Source organism: Impatiens glandulifera, chromosome 1 (genome assembly GCF_907164915.1).
Source record: "Impatiens glandulifera chromosome 1, dImpGla2.1, whole genome shotgun sequence".
Classification (NCBI taxonomy): domain Eukaryota; kingdom Viridiplantae; phylum Streptophyta; class Magnoliopsida; order Ericales; family Balsaminaceae; genus Impatiens; species Impatiens glandulifera.
The window spans coordinates 79,915,332-79,924,068 of NC_061862.1; positions in this window are offsets into that span (position 1 = coordinate 79,915,332).

Below are 8,737 nucleotides of genomic sequence, written 5' to 3' on the forward strand. Positions count from 1 at the left end.
GTGGATCTCCGACTGTCTTGGCATCCAGCAAAATCCGAATCTGAATATCCAACGATCTCCAGTTGGTCCGATTTCTTATATGTGAGCATGTAGTCTTTAGTTCTTTTCAAATAACGCATAACCCGCTTGACTGCTACCCAGTGATTCATACCAGGGTTACTCAGATATCTGCCTAACATTCCGACAATGTATGCCAAATCTGGTCGAGTACAGACTTGTGCATACATCAAACTTCCTACTGCAGATGCATAAGGAATTTTCTGCATTTCTTTAACTTCAAGATCATTCTTAGGACATTGTTGAAGACAAAATTTGTCTCCTTTAATAACGGGGGTGTTTCCTGATTTACAATCCTGCATGCCATATCTCTTTAGTACATTTTTAATGTAACTCTTTTGTGACAATCCAAGTATACCTCGAGAACGATCTCGATGTATCTGAATTCCTAATACAAAAGAGGCATCACCAAGATCTTTCATTTCAAACTTAGTTGAAAGAAATCTTTTAGTTTCATGCAGTAAGCATGTATCATTGCTAGCGAGCAATATATCATCAACATATAAAATCAGAAAAATATGTCTGCTCCCACTAAATTTGTGGTATACACAATCATCAATTAAATTACTCTCAAAACCAAACGAGATAATAATTTCATGAAATTTGTGATACCATTGACGAGAAGCTTGCTTGAGACCATATATGGATTTCTGTAGTTTACAAACCATTTTGTTTGGATCTCCCACCACAAAATTTTCTGGTTGGTTCATAAAAATTGTTTCATCAATGTTTCCATTTAGAAACGCAGTCTTAACATCCATTTGGTGTAGCTCAAGATCAAAATGCGCCACTAATGCCATGATCGTCCTAAAAGAGTCCTTTGTCGAAACAGGGGAAAAGGTTTCTGTAAAATCAATACCTTCCCTCTGAGTGAAACCCTTTGCAACAAGACGTGCCTTATATCTTTTTACATCACCCTTTGAATCCTTTTTGGTTTTAAATATCCATTTACAACCAATAGGTTTCGCACCTTCAGGTAATGAGACTAGATCCCAAACGTCATTGTCTTCCATAGACTTAATTTCTTCATTCATGGCAATAATCCATTTATGAGAATTAGAACTATGCATTGCTTGATGTAAGTTGATAGGATCATCTTCCATCATTTCAACGCTATCCTCATGTTCTTGGAGAAATACAATATAGTCATCCGAAATAGCATTTCTCCTTTCTCTCGTGGATCTCCGTAATGGCATTTGTTCTTGAGGTTGTTGAGTTTGTTCTTCAGGAATGTTTACCTCATTTTCAATGGGAAGATTTGTATTATTGTCTTGAAGTTCTGGAATTGCTTCTTGATTAATATCATAAATAAATTCATGATTATCATCAGTAGCAATTATAGGAATTTGAACAAATTCCTCTTCAAATACAAATTCCTTAGTATTTCTCCCCTCAAACTCAATATCCTCAAAGAACACTGCATTTCCCGTCTCAAAAATAGTTCTGTTCGTGGGAACAAAAAACTTATAACCCCTTGATTTCTCAGAATATCCAATAAAGTAACAACTAACTGTTTTGGAGTCCAATTTCTTTTCATGAGGCTTATAAGGCCTTGCTTCTGCTGGACATCCCCAAATATGAAAATGCTTTAGGACTGGCTTTTTACCGGTCCAAAGCTCATAAGGAGTTTTAGTTGTTGCTTTAGTTGGAACTCTATTGAGAATATATGATGCAGTCTTTATTGCTTCTCCCCAGAGAGATTCCGGTAAAGTAGAATGAGAAATCATGCTTCTTACCATATCTTTAAGAGTTCTGTTTCGTCTCTCAGATACACCATTCATGCGAGGAGAACCTGGCATAGTGTATTGAGGTATAATTCCACATTCCTCTAGGAATTTAGCAAATGGTCCTGGACATTGTTCTCCTGATCCATCATATCGACCATAGTATTCACCACCACGGTCGGATCTGATAGCTTTAATTCTTTTACCAAGCTGATTTTCTACTTCAGCTTTGTATGCCTTAAACACGTCCAGTGCTTGGGACTTCTCACTAATGAGATAAAGGTAGCCATATCTTGAATAATCATCTATGAACAAAATAAAATATCGTTGACCATTCCAAGAAGCCGTAGGGAATGGCCCACAAATATCAGTATGAATGAGTTCTAAGACGTCTGTAGTTCTGTTGGCACCCAATTTCCTTACGTTTGTTTGCTTTCCCTTAATACATCCAATACAAATCTCAAAATTGGAAAAATCAAGAGAATCAAGAATTCCATCATTTACAAGCCTTTCAATTCTGTGTTTAGATATATGACCTAAACGCTTGTGCCAAATTGATGCAGAATTTTCAGTTGTTAATTTTCTTTTAGTACTGCGATTACTTGTATGCAAAGTTTCATTATATAAGGCAATTGTATCAAGTAAATATAGATTATCATAAACTGACAAAGAACCATTTGCAATAATATTTGAATTTAAAGAAAGACTAAACTGACCATTTCCAAATGAACAATAATAGCCAAATTTGTCCAAAACGGAAATAGAAACCAAATTCCGTCTAAAAGACGGTACAACAAAAGTGTCTTTCAAATCCAAATAAAAACCAGTTCTTAATAATAATCTAAAATTCCCAATAGCCTCAACTTCAACTAATTTGCCATTGCCCACAAAAATGAATCTTTCATCATCACTTGGCTTTCGGCAGCTCAGGCAACCCTGCATAGAAACACTAATGTGAGTAGTAGCACCAGAATCTACCCACCAAGTGTGACTCGGTACTGAAGTTAAATTAACCTCAGAGCAAACTAAAGTAAGAGATTCACCTTTCTTTGCACGCCATGCGTGATATTTAGTGCAGTCCCTCTTCAAGTGTGTGGATTGCCGACAAAAGAAACAACTAAATTCCTCATTTTCTTTAATTTGTTGTTTCTTTTGCACGGGACCACCTGCAGCTTCTTTAGGGTTCTTCCTTTTATTCTTTTTATCTCTGAAATTACTTCCTGAAGCCAAATGAGCACTTTCAGTCCGATCTTGCTTCAATCTCTCTTCTTCTTGCACACAATATGAAATTAACTCATTAAGAGTCCATTTCTCCTTCTGACAGTTATAACTGACCTTAAACTGATTAAATTGTGTAGGAAGAGAGATCAAAACCAAATGCACGAGCAATTCATCAGAAAGCTCTAACTTTAGTGCTTTTAGTTTTGAAGCAAGGTGAGACATTTCCATTATGTACTCCCTTATGTTTCCTTTTCCCTTATACTTCATTGAGGTCAAACTCGCAAGAAGCGTGCTTGTTTCAGCCTTATCGTTTTTTGCAAAACGTTTCTCAATTTCCTCAATGAATTCCTTAGCATTAGTGACTTTAGAGATATCACCCCTAAACGTTTCTGGAATTCCTCGCTTAATGATCATTAGACACATGCGATTTGATCTTTCCCATTTTTCAAGGTCCTGTTTTTCAACAAGGGAACCTTGATCCGTAATAATGGGTCGATCAATCCTAAGCGCAAGGTCTAGATCCAAACACCCGAGGATAATCAAAATATTATCCTTCCAATCCTTAAAGTTATTTCCATTCAGTATAGGAATAGAATTGACATTGGCAGATATTGTAGGTGCGGAAGCATTAACTGAAATTAAACAAAAAATACTATGAACACATTTTTTCACATCTTGATTAATAAATTCACATTGAGATTTTTCCATCAACAAAAAAAAAATATATAGCACAACATTAATATTTAGTCTTTGGACAGAAATATTAACTTGTAAGTGATATTTTGTGCAATGATCAAATACTGACAATAAATCCTGTCAAACAATGATTCTATCTTTGGATTGAATTATTGTTCACATGGAACCGAATAATCGTCACATATTCATCATCACAAGTACTTCTGTAATTCGGCCCGACAATATTAATCTATCTTTGGACCGATATAATATCCGCATGAATTACTGACGTATTTATCATTTAAAATCTATATACTGAATCAACATTCACAAGATAGATTACTTTGGTAATATGTTGTTTCAATTGATTAGTTAGAATAATAAACTCCTTAAATCTCAAAAGACGAATTGAATTTATTAATTAAATTCTTAATTCCTTAAATTCTTAATTATTTTCTTAATATTATTATGAAAAAGGTATATAACCCGTATATATATTTTAAATATAATTCTTTTAAAAATATATATATATATATATAATTCTTTAATTATATTTTTTTTATGTTCCAAATAAATAAATATATATCACATAATGATTAACTATTTTATATATATTCAATAATATATATCGGTTACAGTTTTATGTAAATATATATTTAATAATATATATATCCTTAATTAGAGTTCAATAATATATATCGGTTACAGTTTTCTGTAAATACATATATTTAATAAATACATATATTTAATAATATATATATTATTAATTAGAGGTTATAAAATAATTAACTATTTTATATATATTCAATAATATATATCGGTTACAGTTTTCTGTAGTTTTCTGTAAATACATATATTTAATAATATTTATATCATTAATTAGAGTTCAATAATATATATCGGTTATATATTTCCTGAATTCATGATGAAGATCTTTGAGTTTGGGTTTGCTCTTCCAATTCTACAAGCGGTTTTCTCCCTTCTTCTCTCTTACGATGGAGGTTAATGAGAAAATGAAAACTGGCTACTTGTGAATCGGGGAACCACAACCCTTTTATATTTATTTATTTATTTATTATTTAACCATCATAAATAATAAATAAATTGACGGTTTCTACACATAATAAATCGTACCATACTAATAACCAAACATGACTTAGCCCAATAACCAAAATACTTTAGTGGATCACTTTATCAATTGGGTTCTGAATAGACAATAGCCCAAACACATTATTTATATATATTAGTCCAATAAATCTAACATGCGATGCTTACAAAGCATATTGTGGTAGATGTCAAATCTCACAAGCCATTATTTTTTTCAGGGAACAACATCTGGCGATGTCTAACACAAACCCTTTCAAGAACTGCATACATAGACGTCTTACGTGTACCTTTTGATTTTTTTTCTCGGGGAACTATATTTGGCGATGTCTGACACGAACCCTTTCAGGACTGCATCTGACGTCTTACATGTACCCTTTGATTTTCTTTTTTTATTTTATTGGCCTTTATCCCAGCGAAGGATTAGATATCTTCATAATCTAAAAGGTTTGAGAAAGTTTGGCTTTTTACCCAACTACAAGTTAACTTTGACCCTAAGTTAAAAGGTCTGAGAAAACTTGGCTTTTTACCCCCAACTACGGGTTAGTTTTGACCCTAAGTTAAAAGGTCTAAGAAGATCATCATTGTCTTAATTTTACAATGACAGACCCCATGAACTCTAGAGCTTACCATTAATAGAATCTTAATCTTAGAGGAGTCTAAAAACTCTTTTTTTTTATAAATCAACTAACATTCATGCCAAGGTTTCGTTTTTCACTTAAAAAAAATGCTCTTAGTGTAAGGAAAGATCCGACGGTTGAATCGTTGGACGAAATTGTCTGAAACAAAAGGTCAAACAATCTATGGAACATGATGATCGCAAGGCCAACCAAGAAGTATTAGATAAAAGAGATCGAAAGCTGAAAAAAAAAAAAAAAAAGAGAAGGTGGAGCAGAAGACGAAAAACAATCTCTCTTCTCCTCTCGGCTCACGCTAACGCTATTCGAGTTCACGTTATGCCACAATAGGACCTTCCCTTCAATTCTTGTGGCTTCGCTCTAGTCCTCCAGTCGCAGCAACAATTGAGATCTTTTATCTCTAAAATATCAGCTAAATCTAATTTTTAATTGATTTTTTTGTAAGATTTTTAATTCCTAGCTAGGTTTAATTCTTGAAAAGTCAATGCTAGGATAAGTTAGAAAATCATGCATAGGATTTGAGATGAGTTTTTAATTTGGGAAGATTTATTACTTTAGCAATTCTGATATTTGGTTCTTGATCTTTTGTAAATGATATTTGAAAATGTGAAGATTCATTAAGTTGATTTTTTTTTTTAAATATTTGATAATTAAGAATGGAACATTTTCTATCCGTTCATGTTTGTATGGTGCTAAAGATATTAAGAATGGAACATTTTCAGAATTTGACTTGGATTGAATTAATTATAAGTCAAACTGTTGTTATGTTTTGAAATATTATTCTAGTTTATATTGATGCTAAAATATTTTGATATGAAAATAAGTTATTTGATTTGAGAATTAATTGACGCACCTATGTGGGTTTGAAAAGGGAAAGAAGAAAAGAGGAGCTCACATGTATCCATTCAACCCACCCTAGATTTCAGCCTCTCCATCACCAATATCCGACCATCTGTACCAAATTGACCAGGTCCCTGTTTTTGGTGTCCAAACTCGCAGATTCTAATAATACCTAACGAATCCGGTCCACCTTGACCCAAACCCACCTCCCAAGCCACTCGTCATATCTAGGGGAGTACACAAGCCGAGCCGAGTTTGAACTAACCCTGGCTCAAGTTCGGCTCGACTCGTTTTTTATGGGCTCGGCTCGAGTTCGAGCTCGATCGAGCTTTCAATATTAAGCTTGAACTCGGCTCGATCTTATAACCATAGGCTCGAGTTCAACTCAAAAGGCTTGAATTTAAATATATTTATATATTAATTTCTTATATTAAAAAAACATAATGGAAATCGAGATTCCATTCAACGGACCGTATAATCCTTTGCGTATTTTTTGTTTTACGAAATAAGTCTTCCTCGGTCAGGACTTGGTTCACGTAAGAATTGACGTATTGGTTCGCGTAAGAATACACGTAAAATATAATACATGGATGACATATATTAAATAATATTTACAATATAATTATATTTTGATTTAATTTTTAAAAATTATATTTCTGTAAATAAATTAATATCAAATATATTTATTTCCTTATAAGTATTATATAACATATATATTTTTTTTTAATTTATAAGTATATTTTGGGGAGGCAAGTAAATAATAAGTCCATGGATAGTCTCATGAGTATGTTTCAATTTTTGATTAAAAAGTAAAATATAATAACTAAAAAAATTATATGATTAGGCTCGAAAAAGCTCGACGAGCCATCAAACGAGTCTTACCTAAACTCGAATTCGGCTCAAAATATCTTAAACGAGCTGGTTTGAGCTCGTCTAGAATTCGATTTTGACCGAGCTCAAATCAAACTTTAACCGAGCAGCTCACGAGCAATTCGACTCATTTACACCCCTACTCATATCAGCGGTCAACTAGTCTGGTCTTTTTTTCGTATTTCCTTATTTAAAATAGTTTAATTAATTTTTAAAAAATATAAAAAATATAAAACACAATAGAATATAAGTTATGAGGCAAGATAAAAGCAACGAAAACCTCCTCTTAGAAAGGGTAGATTTTTTACTTTACAATTATATATAAAAGTATTAAATTTCTTGAAGTGTATAAATAAAAATAATTGAAAAAATAGTATATATAATATTTGTTTATATTATTTAAAAAAATTATTATATATAATAGATTTTTGTTTATAATAAAATTAAGTGAAAAATAAATATAAAAGAGAATATGTATATATTAAAGTTGTTTTTTCTATAATTTATGGTATTATTTTATGTATAAAAGAGAATAAATTATGAGAAAGATTAGTATATAAATATAAAATTTTATTATGAGATTGGGTTAGATCTTTGCAGCCATATTGAAATATAAAAAATAAAAAAAAGTATAAACTCAACTAAAATTTTAGAAAAAGCAAGTTCACAAATCGACAGCATGACGTGTGGGTAGAAGAGAGAATTTTAAAAATGTCCTGAAATGCAAGTAAGTAGGTAAGAGAGAGAAAATTAAAAATGTTCCTAAACGCTCATTTTGGATCCCGAAACGGTCATTTCGGGATAAAAAGAAATTACTAGTCTTCGGACGGACCTTTAGGATAAAAAAAATTGTCCAAAATGAGCATTTTCGGGACGTGAAGACAACATGGCAAGCCACGTCAGATTTGTACACTTTTTTTCGCTGAGTTTATCATTTCTTTTAAATATAATTGGAACCACCCTTTCTTCAATTTTTACTAAGATAATCTTAAGTATTTAAAGTTAGATTATTTTTAGTTATTAAATTAATTTGATATATTGTATATACGATTTTGATTAATTTCTTAATCACTATGTTGACCAACAAATTAGGCATGGTAACGGGTACCCTTCTTGTCGGGCAGTAAAATACCTATTTTCGTACCCGATTTTCATTTTACTACTTGACTCCAAACCCCTGACATGTATCTCTATATCTTTTTCATTCCCGATTCGCCAGGTACTCAATTACCCGAATAAAGTCTAAATTTATATATTTTACTATAAAAAATATTGATGAATAACTACACAATAAATAATTTTAAATTAATAGTATCGAAATATAAAAAATAAAAACATTATTTATCTATATAAGATGTTATAGATGTTGAAGAACCTAACAACTTTGTTGTTAATATAATTGAAGAAAAAAGATTGAAAAATATTGAGAGATGAAAATGAATAAGGATGAGAGAGATAATTTTTGATAAATGAGGATGAAGAGAGAAGATAAAAGAGTGATGAGGAAATAAGTTTTTTATAATAAAAAAGGAAGTATGAGAAATGATGAAGTGTGGGTAAGATTGTAGTGTGAATAAAATCAAATTAAATGATGTAATTATTATAAAG